Consider the following 20753-nt stretch of genomic DNA (forward strand, 5'->3'; position numbering starts at 1 on the left):
TGGAGTTGTGGATAGTGCTGAAGGATGTTGTACGTTACAGAGAGACATAGATAACCTGCAGTGGTAGGCTGACAGGTAGCAAATCGAGTTTAGATCGGATTAGATTAGATTACTTACAGTGTAGAAACAGGCCCTTCGGCCCAACAAGTCCACACCGACCCGCCAAAGCGCAACTCACCCAGACCCATTCGCCAACATTTACCCCTTCACCTAACACTACGGGCAATTTAGCATGGCCAATTCACATAACCTGCACATTTTTGGACTGTGGGAGGAAACCGGAGCACCCGGATGGAACCCATGCAGACACAGGGAGAATGTGCAAACTCCACACAGTCAGTTGCCTGAGGCAGGAATTGAACCCGGGTCTCTGGCGCTGTGAGGCAGCAGTGCTAACCACTGTGCCACCATGCCGCCCACTGATGTGGAAAAGTGTGAGGTGATTCACTTTGGAAGGAGTAACAGGAATAAAAAGAGTACTGGGCTAATGGTAAGATTCTTGGTTGTGTGGATGAGCAGAGAGATGTCGGTGTCCATGTACATTGATCCCTGAAAGTTGCTCTCCAGGTTGACAGGGTTGTCAAGAAGGCATACGGTGTGTTAGCTTTTATTGGTAGAGATATTGAGTTTGGACCCACGAGGTCATGCTACAGATGTACAAAACTCTGGTGTGGCTGCACATGGAGTATTGCGTACAGTTCTGGAAGGCTGTGGAAGCTTTGGAAAGGGTTCGGAGGAGTTTTACTCGGATGTTGCCTGTTAAGGAGGGAAGGTCTTATGAAGAAAGGCTGAGGGACTTGAGGCTGTTTTCATCAGAGAGATGGGTGAGAGGTAACTTAATTGAGACATACAAGATAATCAGAGGGTTAGGTAGGGTCAACATTGAGAGCCTTTTTCCTCGGAAGGTGACGGCTAGCATGAGGGGACATAGCTTTAAATTGAGGGGTGATTAGATATAGAACACGTGTCAGAGGTAGGTTCTTTACTCAGAGAGTAGTGGGGCTTGAAATGCACTGTGTGCAACAATAGTAGACTCGCCAACGTTAAGGGCATTTAAATGGTCACTGGATAAACATATGGATGAAAGTGGAATAGTGTAGGATAGATGGGCTTCTATTTGGTTCCACAGGTCGATGCAACATTGAGGGCTGCAGGGTTTGTACTGCGCTGAAATGTTCTATGTTCTATACCCTGACAATAATGTAGAGTCAATAGATATTGGTTAGGGTGAAGGGGAAACACAGATAGTCATTCTGAGCTATATTCCACAGAAGAGAGATTGAATGTAAATATAACAAATCTCTTTCAGTAATACTGTAATATCCCTATTTCCACTATCAAGACGTATCAAACACGAGATTGCAAATGACTGCTACTTCCCATACTATGTCAGATTATCAAAAATTTTCAATAATGAAGTTTTAAATAATAATGCCTTATGGATATATTAACAAGTGCAAAACATGTCTCATCATCATACCATCCGTGTGCTTGTACCTTCTTAGTTGTAACAGCAAAATAAGAAAACCTAAGTGCAAGTCTGCCATCTCTAGCTAATGCAGAGTCAGTCTGCTTTTGACGCTGTCCCATTGCCATAGAAAATTATGGTTGTGTCCTCTGGAGTTGACAGTCCTTAAGGGATGCAGTCTATAGGAGTTATCCTGTCTTGGAATAGGTGCAGTGCTTTGGCCTTGAGTGCTATTAGGATCAACGCAGAGGGGAAGACAAGAGGCTGTTAATCTAAAGAGGGTTCTGAGGCAGCTGGCACACACTGCTTATCCATTTACATGTGAAAAGGCATCTCCCCATGTCCCGAAGAAGAAAGGCTTCTGATCTCTTTTTCACTGCTGCACTAAGCCCATGGTTAAAGCAATAGAATATATGTTTGAGACATTTAGACTGAATGCTCAAACAGGCTTCCCCACTACAGTCACTATTCTCATCACAGATGAAATCATGTGCTGAAATGCCTGAGACATGGGAGAACTCATGGACTCCAGTATATCTGTGATCATAATCCCTGGACTATCCAAATACTTCCCCTTAACACCTGCATGTCTGGTAGGTTTCTGATGGGTGGTGGGTGGCATGGTGGCTCAGTGGTTAGTAATGCTACTTCACAGCACCAGGGTCCCAGGTTCGATTCCAGCCTTGGGTGACTGTCCAAAGATGTGCAGGCCAGGTGAATTGGCCACACTAAATTGCCCATAGTATTAGGTGCATTAGTCAGAGGGAAATGAGTCTGGGTGGGTTACTCTTCGGAGGGTCGGTGTGGATTTGTTGGGCCAAAGGGCCTGATTCCACACCGTAGGGAATCTAATCTAATCTAATCTTTTCGCCACACCCAGAGATGTATCATCAGGATAAGACTCAACAGACACCTGGTTCCAGCAGTCCTCTAGGGCTGTATGCCCTCACCGGATTATGCTCCCAACATGAATTTCACAAGGACTTTGAGGGGAGAACTGTGCTGTTGGTGTTGGATGATGAGCAGATGATGGTGCATCCTCTGAGGCACTGGATTCTTTGTATCCAGAGCAGAGTTTTCAGAATCCTACTATATCTATTGTTTGATATTTGGATGCAAGTGACCTGTAGTGAAAATTAAAAGGAGTCACATTAAGAATCATCACAGGTTGACTGCTTCACATTTCATCACTTTCATCGTGTATGCCCAGTTGTCTGTCCAGCCTCCCTGTCTGCAATGGATCACCCCCACTATTTGCCAGCAATCTTTGATAGATGCAGGGTTTTCCTACTCCAGTGCATCTCCTCTCCTTGGTGTTGTCCTCTACCACATTATACCAAGCAGGTCCTGTAGTTTATGACACTAAAAGAGAATAATGGCAACATTTTTGATAAGCAGCAGATCATACAGTGTAGGGTAGGCATGGGGATGAATTTGATTTGACTACTCACACTACATGGCGACCAGCAATTCAAGACTTGCAGACTCAATCCTACGTCACCGGGTTATACCACACAGCAGCAGGGAAGACCTGAAGTTTTAAGGACCTCATAGAAGAAATCCTTGTGGCATTCTTTAACAAGTAAGAATACTCAAGCAGAGTGGAAAATTATTTCCGTTAAAAGATGAACTCCAACTGATGAGTTAGCAACTACCCGGAGAAAGAAAATTAGTAACTTCAAAGCAGATACAGGCTATACTGTGAGGTGATGATCTGTGGGAGTGGTCCTAAAATGGAATGAACAGCAATGAATGAACAGATATTGGCGACTCTGTGAATAAAGTTTAAAACCCTTGGTGGGTCAGAAGACAACTTGAAGCAGTGTCGTGAACCAGGCTGGTAAAATGAAAGTTTAAAACTTAATTACTTACAGATTAGATTAGATTACTTAGTGTGGAAACAGGCCCTTCGGCCCAACAAGTCCACACCGACCCGGCGAAGCGTAACCCACCCATTCCCCTACATTTACCTAAGATGTTTGACCACCTTTTCCAAAATTTGCTGAAAATGGAAGCTTAATATTTTTCATTCACAATTTTTGTGATAGAGCAGCCTCTCTTCCAAACATCTAAATATTACTTTTCTATTTTTTTTCATTAACCAGGCCACTAAGCTCCAATCAAGTATTGCTAGCTTAGCAATCAGCACTACAAGGCATGGCTACAGAATTTGAAGTAAAGTGCCATGAAAGAAAATATTAATCTGAGGTTGCAGATCTAGGGACATTACAAAGACAGTAATTAAAACAATAATGTTGGGCATATTAAAAAACTAAGCTAACCTGTTCTAACTAGGAAGCAAGTGGGAGAATTTAATCAGGCTGCAGTGAAGATGGGAGACCCTTTATAAGAGTTGCAATAAAAGTAAGAATAATTTATTTACAATGAGGAACATGAATTATTCCATAAAATAGTGATTAAAAAAGCTGTTTATTAAAGACATAGTCAGAAGGATTCATGGTGAAGTCATGAAAATGTTGCAATACTCCGTTTTATCAACAAAGGACAAGAATTCTCAATTGGAGCCATGAAAGGAAGGATTCCTCCATGGGAAACATGGTGAACCCCTCCAGAACAGCAATAAAGGACAACAGAACTGCTATTATAGCAAAATAAAAAAAATTAAGCAAGAAAAATGTATAACCACATTAGCAAGACACAGCATTAGAAAATAATATTTCCAGGAAAACAATTTCAGTGGTGAGCCAAATAGAACTGATAATTGGATATTTTAGAGAAACCATCCTGTACTGATCCCCTTTAGCTGAAATGGCAAATAGAGCCGTAGAGATAGACAGCACGGAAACAGACTCTTCGGTCCAACATGTCCATGCCAATCAGATATCCTAAATTAATCTAGTTCTATTTGCCAGCACTTGGCCCACATCCCTCCAAACCCTTCCTATTCATAAACCCATCCAGATACCTTTTAAATGCTGTAATTGTACCAGCCTCCACCACTTCCTCTGACAGCTCATTCCATGCAAGCACCATCCTCTATGTGAAAAAGTTGCCACTTAGGTCCCTTTTAAATCTTTCTCCTGTCACCTTACAGTCATGTCCTCCAGTTCTGGACTCGCCCACTCCAGGGAAAATACCTTGTCTGTTTACCCTACCTGTGCTCCTGAAGATTTTATTAACCTATGTAAGATCATCCACTCGGCTTCCAATGCTCCAGGGAATATGCTCAACAATCACAATCATCTTCCTTTGTGCTAAGTATTACTCAAAACAATGGAGTGTTTTCCTTGACTCCCACTGACTCTAGTTTTGCCAGGACTCTGTATGCCAGTCATGGTTAAATGCAGCAATAAAATGTCTCTGAAACAGAGTTGATCCCTGGCTAGATGGTGATAATAGAGTTGGGGATATGCCAGATTATGGGCTTGCAGATTGTGGTTGAGTACAATTTTGCTGTTGCTGATAGCCCACAACACCTGAGCTGGTGTTCAAAATCTATCCCATTTAGCCTGGTGGATATGTCACACAAATGATAGTAACCATCCTCAATATAAACTTGGGACTTTTACTCTGCAAGAAATGTGGTGTGGTCACTCTCACTAATGCTGGTGGAATCTGAATTCAACAAATTCAAAAAAGTGAAAAATCATGCAACCATGAAACTTTCCTCAAACACCATAACAACATACTTGGTTCACTAATCTCCTTTACAGAAGGATGTCTGGTGGGTAGCTTGGTGAATGTGAGATCCAGAATGCTTTTCATGTTGGCTCCTACACTATCTGCCACAGACCATTTTAATAGCTATGACCTTTAGCTCAATTAGTAGTGATGCTGCCAAGCAATTCTTCTCAATGGGCATTGAAGCATCCTGCAGTCTTATCACCTCAAAGTCTGTTCAAGATGGAAGAGTACCGAGTCATCAGCTGAGTTTAGAGTAACCCAGTTTCCTTGCCATGTTTCACCTGATTCTATGAGACTTCATGAGATCCAGAGTAAATGTTGAAGGCCAACTCCCTCCTGAATCTATACCACTGTACAACCCCCTTTGCTGGCTGTAGCCTGCTGATGGGACAGGATATACTAATGGAACATGACTGTGTTGTCTGGGAAATGTAAAATCCGAGTAGGATTATATCATGTTGTTGCTTGACTAGTGACAGAGTCAGCTCTCCCAATTTTGACACTATGCCCATAAAGGAGAAAGTGAGGGCTGCAGATGCTGGAGATCAGAGCTGAAAATGTGTTGCTGGAAAAGCGCAGCAGGTCAGGCAGCATCCAAGGAACAGGAGAATCGACGTTTCGGGCATAAGCCCATCTTCAGGAATGCCCATAAAGCCTGTTCTGCTATTTAATACAATCATGGTTGATAGAACACATCAATGCCTGTTAGTGAACATTCCTGAAGAAGGGATGGAAATGAGGAGACATTTCTTCAGCCAGAAAATGGTGGGCCAATGGAATTCGCCAATGAGCACAGTGGAGGCCAGGACGTTAAATGTCTTCAAGGCTGAGATTGATAAATTCTTGATCTTGCAAGGAATTAAGGGCTACATGACAGTGCGAGTAAGTGGAGTTGAAATGCCCATCGGCCATGATTGAATGGTGGAGAGGAGTCGATGGACCGAATTGCCTTACTTCCACTCTTATGTCTTATGGTCTTTAAATTAAACAATTACCGTCTGCTGCTGTTACAGGTTCAACTTCCACAACATATAAATAAACATTCAGTGTACTTTTTAATCAAATCTTACATCTACAAACACACTTTATAGAATACCATACCAATAAAACTGCTAATGTCTTTCACCTCTTAATCAGACACTGATGTAGTTCGCACAGAAATTGTGAATGCCAGAAAGTTTTTTTTCCCCGAGAGACATGCATTTGCTTGCCTAGCAGTTCCACAGACTCGGAGTGAGCACCATGAGAGCACAACCACCATTGCCACCTCAATCCTGCGGTTACTTATTGCCTCCCACCAGGACCAAGGCCCGCGCGCTCCAACCGCCTTCCCCGCAGCAACGGCTCAAACCTAGCACAGGCCCCGCCCCTTTCCCCAGGCACTGAACCGATGGTGACGGGAGCGCGCGGATTTGGGCGGGAAGGAGAGAAAACGGCTGTGATTTCCTTCCGAACGGGGGAAATAGAGCGTCGACGGCAAGACCATGTGGCTGGAAATGTTCATCGGTTTCGCCTGGATCAGTAAAGGTGAGTGAAGGGGAGGTGGGAGAGGACGGTAAAAAGAACGAGCCAGCTAGTGAAGACGTGGGGTGAGGAGAAAGGAAGTAGGACAGAGAAGGGAGAGAGGTAAACCTAAAAGTACAGAGGTGGGTTAAGAATGGGAAGGATGAGAAACAGAGTGTAGGAGAAGGGACAGAAGTTGATAAGAGTGATGAGATCATTGATGGTGAATACAAGCGCAACTTTGTCATTACTATTTGGAGGAAATTACTATTGTTTGCATCTTAGACCCTCCAGAAACTAATTAATTACTAGCTTTGCTCAATTTAGATTACTTTACATTGTGGAAACAGGCCCTTCAGCCCAACAAGTCCACACCGACCCGCCGAAGCGCAACCCACCCAGACCCATTCCCCTACATTTACTCCTTCACCTAATGCTATGGGCAATTTAGTATGGCCAATTCACCTAAGCTGCACATTTTTGGACTGTGGGAGGAAATCGGAGCACCCAGAGGAAAAAAAAGTCTACCATTAAGTCTCTGATGGTCAATCAGAGGGCCAGCAGTTTAGGCGTTCCAGCAACATCATTGGCCACATAGGCTGTTGGACTAGAGGGCTGTCATAGACCTTCATTGCTGATATGACGCCATGGCAGTGGGCTCCTCTCAGCCTGTTATAACGAGCTAATGTAGCTGAGTAGGAAGGTGCGAGTACAAGCAACTTGGATGAAAGAGACAGTGAGTGAATTTGGGAGAGGAGAAAAGAGATTGGAAGGATAGGGTGTGTGGGGGCTGAAGGGGAATTGAATTGAGAGTGAGGGGAAAAGAGTGTGAAAGAACCATGTGAGTGGAGAGAAGGGTAGATGGTTAGAGAGGGAGTGGAAGAGAGGAGCTGAAAATGTGTTGCTGGAAAAGCGCAGCAGGTCAGGCAGCATCCAGGGAACAGGAGAATCGACGTTTCAGGCATAAGCCCTTCTTCAGGAAGAGAGGAGTCTGGGAAAGAGGGAGGAGGGAGTGTGGAATCTTTACTAGACTCACAGAGGTGACTTTTGAAATGGAAACATGGGGGAAAGTAGGCAAGGCTAAACTGTGTTGGTGGACCAACACGTTTCTTCCTGCTGGTGGCCCAGCCGGATGTGGGCTAACAATGGAAGTGACTATCCATGCAGTCAAGTCTGGGAGTCATTAATTATCAATTAAGAAACTAATGAGATTTAAAGATGACTCTACCTCTAGGCATTGTCTCCCCATGGGTACAAAGCTGTGCAGTTCTTTGAGAGCTGGCCTACAGCTGGGTTAGTAGGTCAGGTGGCTATCAAAGCTGGAGGCCCATTCCCTCAGTCATGAGGCCATGGGTAGAAAAGGCTGCAGAAAGATCACGAAAAGATTAAGCGGAGGGGTTTCTCCTTTGTTTCAAGTGTGATACTGTCTTCAGCTCACAATACTTGTTTGATTTCATAGATGCTTCTAAGAGTGTCACCATTTTGTGTCTTCCAGATGTTCTCTCTACGTGAGCAGGGCTCACCTTATCTGAAGGGCTGTTGGCCTTCTAAAGGTCAGAGGGTCTGCATCCTCAGGAAATCCCCCTCCCCAGAGCAAACTTAATCACAGAAGTGTGGTGGTACATATGAAGGCAATTTTGGCTCATCATGCCTGCGCTGGCTCTTCAAACCAGCATCAGTGCCAATCACTTACTTTCTCCTCATATTCTTGTACACTACTTATATACAAATAATCATCCAATGCTCTGTGAATGTCTCAGTTAAACCTGCCTGTACACTTCAATGAGACACTATGATTTAGAAGCAGAAATAGGCCATTTGGCTCATTGAGTCTGCTCTACCACTCATATCTGAATTGATAATCCTCAGCTTCACTTACCTGCCTTTTCTTTATACCCTTGATTTCCTTCGTGATTTATTTATCTCAGCCTTGAATGTAAGAGTGCATTCCATAGCAGGTAATCCTGCCACAATGTGTTTTGTTAACACAAATTCGCTGTAATGCAATTGATGAATTGGGGGCACTGTTTCTAAAGCACAAACTTTTAAAATGTGTTGGGTGTAATATGATTACATCGCCAACACTTTAAGTGCTATTTCTAAAGCATGATTTTTCTATAATATGGGGTTGCACAAGAATGCAATAAATGCATTAGAGAAGAACTACCTGGACTTGCGTGTAAAAAAGTTTTACCTTTGCTCCTGAAAAGCACTTTGAATCTGTGCCCTTTTTGTCCCTTTTAATAGTTTCTCCCTTCGATTCTGTGTGCCGAGCTCATAATTTTGAAAAACTGTCAGATCATCTCTTAGCCTATTCCTTGATAAAGAGAACAGTCTCAAATTCTTCAATCTATCCTCTTAACTGAAGTTCCTCACCCCTGCTCCATTTATGTAAACCACTTTGAAACAGCATCTAATGTGTCCTTATCCTTCTTATATTGTGGCACCCAGAATTAAACACAATACCCATCCTACATCTAACAAATTCAGCATCATTTCCTTGCTTTTATACCGTAGTGATTGTAAGATGATCAGTCAGCTGGAATATAACTTTCTGGTTAGGGCTGTTAATCTGGTCCAATTAAGGAGCACTGGCTGACATAAAAAAGGTTGAGTTTCAGGGATACTGACATTCTGATGCCTGATTCTGTATGAGGCAGTACTATAGTTAAGGACTTTTCATGTGAAAATGAAGGGTGACTTGGTGATGGGATAGAGGCCAGTGTAGAGTTATTTCTGTGGCGAGGAGAGGAAGTACAATTCCAAAGAAACTTGCTCACAATAGTCTTTGAATTGGAGTAAACGTTTTCTTACATCATACCTTCCTGTAATTCTGAGATGCTACCTCTTTTATTTGACAATTCAAGAAGTAGAGAGATTTGTATTGGGGTTTTTGAATAGGTTAAGACTGGCAAAAGCCTGTGAATTTGATTTAACCCTTACTAAAATGCTTAGAGACCATCTTGTATGCAGGATAAATGATGTAGCTATGCAAAAATATCTGCTAGCTGAAGATCACCCGAAACAAGTGGCTTTATCATTGGAAAATGTGGTAACTGGAGCATTTGAGTTGCAAGATATTCTGACGGAGGTGGACATCCTTGCAAATTCAGCTGAGCTTGAGGATTACCACTTGAGTGCAGGCAATTGAGAGCCTCACTCAGGACCTATCCTTATCAGGTGACTCCGTGTCAGCCCACAGCCATTCATCAAAACAAAGCTAAGTCTCCGTCAAATGATTAAAATTTATTCTGGATCTTGGCCAGCAAGTCGTTGCAGTTATTGCTGGTAAGCGGTCTCAAGATAACAAAAGACTCCCATTAAATTGAGTAAGACAATTCATTGGCCAGCATCAGGAGGGTGTCCAGGAGAGTACATTGAAAGTCCACTTACATTTGGAACAGGTAAGTTGGTTAACAATATCTACATGAGAACCAATCAAGATAAACATTAGGTTAAACGGTCATCCAGTTGTAATGGATGTCAGTTTTGGTGTGGCCATATCAGTGATCATAGAATCAATTTTCAATAAAATTAACTTTTGACTCTGGCCCTTACATTTGCACAAGCCCTCAGTTAGATGAAACCTATACCAGGGAGCCTTTACAGATTAAGGGTACAACTTTGATTCTGGTCTCTTATGAAAGGCAGCTGGTTCGTTTACCAGTGATTGCAATAAAGGGTTTGGGACCAAGCTTGATGGGATGAAATAGGTTGCAAAAGATTCACCTACATTGGCTCAACATTTTCAGTTAGAAAATGGCTGCCTGAGTGACGTACTAATTAAATATCTGGACATCTTCCAGAAAGGTCTAAATACTGTCAGGGAGACAAAGCCACTTTGCATGATTTCCTTGTGGGAACAACTAGAAGCAGAAATTGGAAGGCTGGAAAACGAAGGAATCATCAAACCAGTCCAGTTCAAGGAATGGGCAGCACTAGTTGAACCAATTTTGAAGTCCGATGCATCAATTTGCCTTTGTAGGGATGTTAAACAAATGGTAAAGTCTTTTTCGCAACTGGATGAATACCCAATCTCTCATATAGAGGACTTGTATGCAAAGCTGGCAGGGCTATCCTTCATGAAGGTGGACATAAGCCACGTTTACTTGCAATTGTGTTTAGACCAGGAGTCCTAGAATTAATATCCATTAGGGCTTGTACTGATTACAGAATTGCCATTTAAAATATTATTAGCCTGTTCAGTTTATCAGTGGACATTTTACAAGGTCTATCTCATGTTGCTATTTACTTCAATAATGTCCTGATAACAGGAAAAACTAATAAGAAACACTAAGACAACTTGGATATAGTCCTAAGGCATTTTTCCAAGGCAGGTGTAGGCCTAAGAAAGGAAAAATGCCTTTCCATGTTGCCCTAAGTGACCTACTTGGGGTACAGAGTTGTCAAGACCGGGTTACACCTGTTGGAAAATAAACTGAGGGCAATCAAAGGTGTTCCCAGTTCCTGTGTCTATCCAGGAGTTTAGGTGATTTCTTGGTCTGTTAAATTATTATGGAAAGTTCATACAAAACTTAGCATCAATCTTGGTACCTTTGCATCAACTCTTAAAAAGAGTCAGCTTTGGAAATGGTCTCATTGACAAGCCTAGCTTTCAATAAAGTAAAGACACAGCTATCATCCTCTAAGGTGTTGGCACACTATGATCCCAAGAAAGATCTGGTATTGACATGCGATGTCAATACCATCAGGGTGGTATTACTTCATAGGTGATCCACCGGAGATGAACATCCAATGGCTTATTCTTTCCAGGACTTTGGCTAATGCAGAGCATAAATTTGCCCAAATAGAAAAAGGATTGATGGTCATATTTTGCATCAAAAAGTTCCATCAGTACCTTAATGGATGAAAATTTGTGATGTTGATGAACCACAAACCCCTTCTTGGTCTGTTGAAAGAGAAGTCAGTGCTGTCGTAGCTTTGGGCCAGCAGTGAGCACTAATACTAAGTGCTTATAATTATAAACTAGATCACTAGAAATAGTAAATGTGGTTGCATTGAGCAGCCTCCCATTAGCAGATACACCACCAGCAGTAACCCCAATGGAAAAATTTCTGGATGTGCTCTCAGTCACAGCTAACAATATCAGATATTGGATGCAGAAAGATCCTGTCCTTTCCAAACTAAAATATTTGGTAGTATTGGGGGAAACCAAAGGGCAGTCATGACTGGAATTACAACCTGTTTGGTCATGGAGAGACGAGCTCATGGTATATTATTTGGGAAGCGAGAATGATTATCTCAAGGAAAGGTCGCCTTCAAATGCTGGCTGAACTCCACCAAGGTCATCCAAAGATCTTGAAAATGAAGATTTTTGGCAAGAAGTTATGTCCGGTGACCAGTCTTGGAAACAGACATAGCCACGTTGGTGGGCAGTGCCCAGAATCATCAAGTCATATAGTGTAGAATGACGCCCTTTGGCCCGATTCATTCGAGCTGACCAGGCTCCCTAAACTGAATTAGTGCCAGTGGCAACAAGGGTAAAAATTACTACTAGCAGCTCCACACATCTGTGGGAATGGCCTGGTTCTTTCATAGGATCAGTGTTTTTAATCATTGTAGACTCCCGCTCAAAGTAGTTTGATATGCATTGGGCCCGTTCGCCAAATACTGGGATGGCAATAGAAAAACTGCACGCATCTTTTGCTACACAGTTTCAGAAGTGTTGGTCACAGATCCACAGATTCAATCTCCTCATCAAGTCCTCTGTCAAGTCCTCTGAATCTGAGGTGGATATGATAGATGTAACTGCCTTTGCTGCCAGAATGAAGTGAAAGTTTACCAAGGCGCGTCTTGTGCAAGAGGTGAGCTCACATGCATTTGATGCTGCCTGTGTCAGACAATCAATGGGAGGAACCTGACCCAGTGCTAAAATGCCCCAGGAAGCTTTCAAAGAAAAGGGGTTGGCCAAAGCCCATGGGCTTAGAAGGGGAGGAATCATAATGAGGCCAGCCAGCTGTACCTCATAGAATACAAGTTCCCTGGATGGGGCTGTTAATCTGGTCCAATCAGGGAGTCCTGGTTGACATACAAAGATTGAGTGTCAGAGATATTGACACTGTGGTGCCTGACTCTGGATGAGGCAGGACTATCGTCAAGGTCTATTCATGTATGAATAAAGGGTGACTTGGTGATGGAATACTGGCTTCTGTGGAGCTATTTCAGCTCCTTTTAATAAAGCTGACAATTCTATATGCTCTTTTAACAAATGTCTTCACCTGTTTTGCCACCTTCAGTGATCTGTGCACATATATATTCAGGTCCTTTTGCTCCTGCGCCCCTTTAGACTTGTATTTTAGGTTGTTTTTCATTAATTTTCCTCCCAAAATACGTCACCTCTCACTCCTCATATAGTTATAGAGCATGAAAAGAGGCCTTTCAGCTCATCATGTCTGTGCTGGTCATCCAGCACTTGTCGACTCTGATACCATATTTTCAGCACTTGGCTCAAAGCTGAATTTCCTCTGCATTGTCTCCTGGTGTTCTCTGCATCAAAGCTCATCTGTAACCTCTCCGCCCACTCTACTTCTTTTCTGTATTCCACTGAAATTCTGCCCTGTTATCACAATTTACAATTCTTCCATGTTTCTTGTAATAGACTCATAGCACAGAGGTCCTCCAGCGTATTGAATCTGCATTGGTCAAAAACAACCACCTAATTTATCTAATTCCATTTTCCAGCACTTGGCCCATAGCCTTGTGTGCCTTAATATCACAGAATGCCCATCCAAACATTTCTTAAATATCATGGGATGGCACAGTAGCTCAGTGGTTAGCACTTCTGCCTCACAGCACTAGGGACCTGTATTCGATTCCCGCCTCAGGCAACTGTCGCATGTTCTCCCTGTGTCTGCGTGGGTTTCCTCCAGGTGCTCTGGTTTCCTCCCACAATCACGAAGATGTGCAGGTCAGGTGAATTGACCATGCTAAAATGCCCATTAGTCAGGGGTATGTATAGGGTCGGGGAATGGGTCTGGGTGGGCTACTCTTCAGAGGGGCAGTGTGGACTTGTTGGGCTGAAGGACCTGTTTCCATGCTGTAGAGAATCTAATCATGTTGGGGCGGCACGGTAGCTCAATGGTAACACTGTTACCTCACAGCAGGTTCAGTTCCTGCCTTAGGTATCTGACTGTGTGGAATTTGCACATTCTCCTCGTGTCTGTCCCACAATCCAAAGATCTGCAGGTTAGATGAATTGGTCATGCTAAATTGCCCACAGTCAGGGATAAATATGGGGAACGGGTCTGGGTGGGTTACTCTTTGGAGGGTCGATATGGACTTGTTGGGCCGAAGGGCCTGTTTCCATACTGTCGGGAATCTAATCTAATCATGAGGGGCTCTGCTTCTACTACCATTAAAATCAGAGATATCTATAGCATAGAATAAATCTCTTAGGCCAAGCATGACTGCACCATTAAGAAACTACTTAAGTATTCTAATTTTATTTGCCAACACCTTGTGTCCTTTGGCATTACAAGTGCCAATCTAAATACGAATGAAATGTTCTTTACTCTAACTCCATGTCCCCTGGTCATTAATCCCATTTGTCAAGGGTAAAACTTTCTTCCTGGCCACCCCACCTATGCCTCTCATGACTTTATATCCTCTCATAATTTTATATTTCTCAACCATGAACTCTTTCAATCACCTCTTACAGGCAATGAGTTTCCACTGCCCTCTGTGAAATAAAATCATCACATTCCTCTAAAACATCTTCTCTTACCTTGAATCCTGGTAATTGATCCTTCCACCAAGAAGTGTTTTTTTCTGCCTATCCTAACTATGCTTCTCATTACTTTGTACATTATCATCTGCAAGTGTGAAGTTTTCCTCTCCATATCATTAGCAGATCACTACTGTATATCTGGAAAAGCAAGTGTATGTGCAGGTCAGGTGAATTGACCATGCTAAAATGCCCATAGTGTTAGGTGCATTAGTCAGGGGTATGTATGGGCTCGGGGAATGGGTCTGGGTGGGCTACTCCAGAGGGGCAGTGTGGACTTGTTGGGCCGAAGGACCTGTTTCAATGCTGTAGAGAGCTACTTTTTATTGAGGGAATATGCTGTGACTGAACTTGCATCGTTTCAGCTTTGAAAGTCGCCCACTATTCAATTAAAGTATTTCCCACTGACCCCTCATTCTAATCTATCCTACCCAGTTCTGTTCTTGCCCCATTGAAGTTGGCCCTCTGCCAACTGATTTTTATTATTGTGCGCTGACAAATGTTATTACCCCCCATAGCCCTGAATTGGATGTAGCTCCAGGAGATGGCCAATGTAGAGGTTGATTTGGGAATATTTCACAGATGGATAGAATAAACAGACCAACAGAGATTTCTAATGGAAGAGTTTTTTCAAGAGTTGAGATTCTTTTTGGTGTTTGAGAGAAAAATGTTACAGCAGGCAGAGGTAGCTTGATAGAAGTTAGAGAGTGTGATGAAGGAGAGTGGAAGTTTGACAGTGGAGCGGGAGGAGTGTGAGAGAGGTGATGTGTAATCTCAGTTTTAAAATTTATAATGGAGCAACAACTGCAATTTGTGGAAAAAACTTCAAACTTCTGACATTTTTTTTGTCGAAGTGTACCCAGAAATGTCGAGCTTTAACAATTTTAGACAATTCCTCCAAGTACTCATCTCCCAAGCAGCAGAAATACTTTGTTTCCTTTAATATCTTGATAACCTCAGTCAAATCACCTCTATTTTTAATTTCAGGCAATAGAACCACACTTTGCTATAATATTTTCTTGTAATTTAACCCTTGAAGTCAGATAGCATTCTGGTTCATGTATGCTGCACTACCTTCAAAATCTTTGCTGTTCATAGTACTCTGGTGTTGTGTAGTTGAAGCTTGACTGCTACCCTCTTGTATTCTAATCCTCCAGATGTAAAGATTAGCATTGCATTAGACCTTTAATTAATTTCCTCAATCATTTATTACATCTTTATGATCTGTGTATCGGGCACAAAGTCTCTTTGAATCTCGATTGTTTCTACCTATTCACCTTTTAGAAAGTATACTATTCCATTCTTATTTGATCCAAAATAGAGGAGCTCGCATGTGCCTATGTTGAAGTCAACCTGCCTGTTTAACCCATTAATTATATAATGGGAGATTTTAACAAGCAAGATGGCCTAAAGATCATGAGCAAGGATTTTTTTACTCTACTAACATCAGGTCTTTACAAACATGAAGAGGAATTAAGGTTAAACTATGAAGGAGAGAATTTGCATAGAATTAAGCCTGTAGTTTACAAGTGGTTGGGGAAATCCTTTGTCTGTCTCTCCATTTCTTTGAGGTCTCTTTCTGAAAAAGACACTCTTTCCACTATAGAAAGCCCACTCAACTGCATGTCGTTATCAACTGCTGCTGGAAGTTCCATTACATCCTTTACTGCTTGAGACTTGCCATCCTGCCAACTACACAGAACACAATGACTGTTTATGAAACAGTTGTGTATTTGGAGATTCTGTTGCAGCATGGAGGCTAGAATGTTCAAATTAACGGGAGCTTCCTCTGGCATACCAATTTGGGAAAACGTGTTTTAATCAACCTGTTCAGAGATGCTGTGACATCTCCTGAGCTGGTGGAATTTGAACCCAAGTCTCCTAGCTGCGAGGTAGGAACACTACCACAGCACCACAAGAGCCCCCTACCAATCTGGGAAAATAGTTAGTGTTAGGTTATATCCAGTTGCTTGAGAGGACCTTCTCAATCTTTAGCTGTGCTGTTACTTTTATAGAATGACAGAATAGTCATGCTGCAGAAGGAGTTTGGTCTATCATGTTCCATATCCGCCACAGATTCACCTGCACCTCCACACATATCATCTATTGCATCCTCTGCACCCGATGTGGCCTCCTCTATATTGGGGAGACAGGCCGGCTACTTGCGGAGCGTTTCAGAGAACATCTCTGGGACACCCGGACCAACCAACCCAACCACCCTGTAGCTCACCATTTCAATTCCCCCTCCCACTCCACCAAGGATATGCAGGTCTTTGGACTCCTCCATTGTCAGACCACAACAAAACGACGGTTGGAGGAAGAACGCCTCATCTTCCGCCTAGGAACCCTCAAACCACAAGGGATGAACTCGGATTTCACCAGTTTCCTCATTTCCCCTCCCCCTACCCTGTCTCAGTCAAATCCATCAAATTCAGCACCGCCTTCCTAACCTGAGATCTTCTTCCCGACCTCTCCGCCCCCACCCCAGTCTGACCTATCACCCTCACCTTGACCTCTTTCCACCTATCACATTTCCGACGCCCCTCCCCCAAGTCCCTCCTCCCTAACTTTTATCTTAGCCTGCTGGACAAACTTTCCTCATTCCTGAAGAAGGGCTTATGCCCGAAACGTCGATTCTCCTGTTCCCTGGATGCTGCCTGACCTGCTGCGCTTTTCCAGCAACACATTTCCAGCTCTATCATGCTGGCACCTGCTTTCTAAATAAGCACTATGACTTAGGCAATCCTCATGTCTTTTCCCCATATTTTGCTATATGAATATTGTTTCTGTTGCCCTCTTTAACCTGTAGACTTATTATATTTAGACTTCGAGAAGGAATTTTATAAGATGCCATATTAAAGATTATGAAAAATGAAAGCTCATGATGTAGGAAGTAATGTGTTAACGCAGATAGAAAATTGGCTGGGTGGTAGAAAACAAAATATACATAGATGTGTCATTGTCTGATCAGCGGGATATGATCAATGAAGTCCTGCAGCCTGAGCTTTTTTTACAACTTACACCAATTACTTAAATGATATGAACAAAGGCATGGTAGCTAAGTTCTCAGTTGACACCAAACTAAGAGGAAAGTATATTGTGAAAATAACATAAGGAAGTTATAGACAGATATAGATAACTTGAGTGAGTGGGAAAAAAATCCTGGCAGATGGAGTATAATGTGGGAAAATGTGAAGTTGTTCACTGCAGGAAAAATGAAAAAGCAGAGTATTACATAAATGATGAAGAACCGATTGCAGAATTTGAAGTGCAGAGAGATTTGTGTGTTCTGGTACATGAGTCAAAAAAAGTTTGTATGCCGATGCAGCACATAATCAAGAAGGCCAATCTTTTATTACATGAGGAATTGAAAATAAAAGGATTTTATGATTTGGTTATACAGGGCATTGGTAAGACCACACCTTGAATATTGTATGCAATTTTGGTCTTCTTTTAAGAAACGATGTAAATTCATTAGATGGTTCAGAGGACATTAGGGTTAGGGCTAGATTAATATCTAGAATGAGCCGGTTATCTTATGAGGTTAAGTTGTACAGGTTGAGCTTGTTTCCATTGGAGTTTACAAGAGTGAAGGGTCTCTTGATTGAAGCGTGTAAGATCCTGAATGTTTTTGACATGGGGGACATTTGGTATTACTGGATAAGTCAGATCCCAGAATGAAATCTGGCTTTAAAGATCATCTTTTAATAAAGTGGTCTCTCACTGAAACATAAGAATGCAGTTTTGTAGATTTGAATTTTAAAACAAAACTGAAGTTTATTAAGCAAGAGAAATAAAAGGTATTTCACATGCTTGCCTTCATCACTCAGACCTTTTGATTATTGGAGTTGGAATGTCCGATTGAGATCTCCTCTGGAGTACTCTGCAGTTCTGATTACTCTGTTATATGAATGATATTATTAAACTGGAAAAGGTTCAGAAAAGATATACAAGGATATTGCTTGGAATGGAGAATTCAGGTTATAATGAGAAGCTGGATAGACTGGGACTTCTTTCACAGGAGTATAGGAGGTTGAGGGGTGACTTTAAAGAAGTTTATAAAATCATGAGGGGAATAGATAAGGTTTTCTCCCTAGGGTGGTGGAGTTCAAAACTGTGGGGCATGTTTTTCAAGTGAGAGGAAAAAGATTTAAAAAAGACGAGAGGCAACTTTTTCACACAAAGAGTGGTTAGTGTGTGGAATGAACTGCCAGAGAAGATGGTGGATGTAGGTATAGTCACAATGTTCAAAAGACCATTTGGATAAAACATTAATCGGAAAGGTTTGAAGGGATGTGGGCCAGACATAAGCAGGTGGGACTAGTTTAGTTTGGGAACATGATTGGTGTGGACAAATTGGATCAAAGCTTACTGTTTGCATGCTGTATGACTCTATTTATGACTCTAAGATAAAATTGAATAGATTAAGCTGTTTATACATAATAAGCCTTTAAAGATTTTGAAACACATGATAGAAATATAATCCTATTTAATACCAAATCATTCCTTTACAAATCCCAAATTTATCCCTTGACAGAACACAAAACCAACTTTTGTATTGTACTAACACCAAAGAAAAATTACTCTTCCTAACCCCTCAATGAGCTTAAATTAATTGGAAAATCTGATACCTATTACCTGGAACTTTCATACAGCTGAGTTTAAATGCTCTTGGCTTCAAAAACCTCTTTGATGCTTTATCCAAAACTATTGGTCTGGAACTGTCATTCAATCCTTTACCCTAAGGTAATCTCATTGTACTGTATTCTTTCCTTCTCAGGAGCACTGATGTGTACATCCATCTTAATATAAGGATTTGTGCAGAATTATTGCAAAACGGAAAAAAGTTTTAATCTATGGATATTTTCCTTAAGCCAAAAAATCTTGAATTATATAACCGAAACCTTGATGTGCAATTGTTTAACCTGCTTGGTTGTAAACTCTGCCAAAGTAAATAAAATCCCATTAGTTCTGAAAGCTACTCCTTCACAATGTTTTAAAAGACATTACTGTGGCAATAGAAATGCATTCAAGTTAATCATCACTCTTCAGACACAAAGTTTAATAAATCATATGTTTCAAAATTCAAATGTCCAATTTTTAAATACATGATATGAAAATATATAAATCACACAATATGCATCAAAGATAGAAAGAATATTTCCTTTTGCAGTGTAGTCCAGACTAGGGCGTAGAGTTTTAAATTTAGACCTCACCCTTTCAGAATAGAGATAAGAAATAATTTCTCTAAGGTTTATGCAACTTTGGAACTCTGCATCAGAAGGAAGTGGAGATAGGATTGTTTAATATTTTTAAGACAGAGGTAGACAGATTCTCGTCAGGCAGAACCTTCGCTTCCACTGTTCATATGATTCTCCATATCTATTAAGGCTCCAGACACTGCTGTGCTTGCGGAATAACTCATTGGCCATTAACAAGGAACAACAAACACATATATTGGAGCAGGAGTAGCAATGTGTTTGTTTGGCAAGGGCTCACTCTGATACCATAACCTTTCCCTTGCCTTCAACATTGCTTATTGTTCGGCTTGCTGTGTGCTCAGGGATGTACATCTGAAGAAGGTACCTGATGGTGACATGGAGGTACAAAACAAAAAGACTGTCAATTCTGAAGTTTGACCAGGGAATAGGGACCTTGTTTTGCCAATATATCAACTCTTGGAGGCTTTAGTTCTTAACCTGTGAATGATTTCAGGCCCCTCTCTCACAGGTTGGTTCACTTACCTTGCCATTATGAGTATCTTTGCAATTCATCTCCTCAAAATTGCATGCTATCCACTTGCTTCATGTTTGGCACAATAATGAATGGTCCTCTGCCAGTGGCTTTCAGATGCTGCAGAGATCCTGAACATCACCCTGTTCTTTCTAGGTATCCATTCTGTCAACCTCTCGGACTTTGCACTTCCTTAGACCATCACCCACTGGTTTTATGCATCTATAGCTGCCTATCTGTTGCCCCTTTCCCCAATCCCCATTCTCCTTAATGTCTGCAAATAGAGGACAATCGTGGCCCAACCCCTCAAATGACCTGACTTGCTAGTAATAGCTGTAATTTCCACAGGTCCTTGGTTGGTGGCAAAACATTTTCCAGATGGTGCCACATCAACCATCCCACAGACCGGACCATGTGGAGATGAAGAACTGACCATAACCTGCTCTGTGGAGCAAAGAAGCATATTAAGTCTGTGCTATCCTGACCAGAGGCCTGACTGTGTCCAAAGCCAGAGAATGGAATGGGAGGTTACCCTGATTAACAATGTGAGGACCCCTGACTGATGGCTGCCTCATTGACATCGCTGCAGACATGACATGGCAAACTGACTTACTACAAGATGCATGCATGGTTACCAGCCAAGTTGTGCAGGTGTACCAA

Source organism: Chiloscyllium plagiosum, unplaced genomic scaffold, assembly GCF_037043375.1.
Source record: "Chiloscyllium plagiosum isolate Xiang-an unplaced genomic scaffold, Cpla_swu_hap1 HiC_scaffold_34, whole genome shotgun sequence".
Lineage (NCBI taxonomy): Eukaryota > Metazoa > Chordata > Chondrichthyes > Orectolobiformes > Hemiscylliidae > Chiloscyllium > Chiloscyllium plagiosum.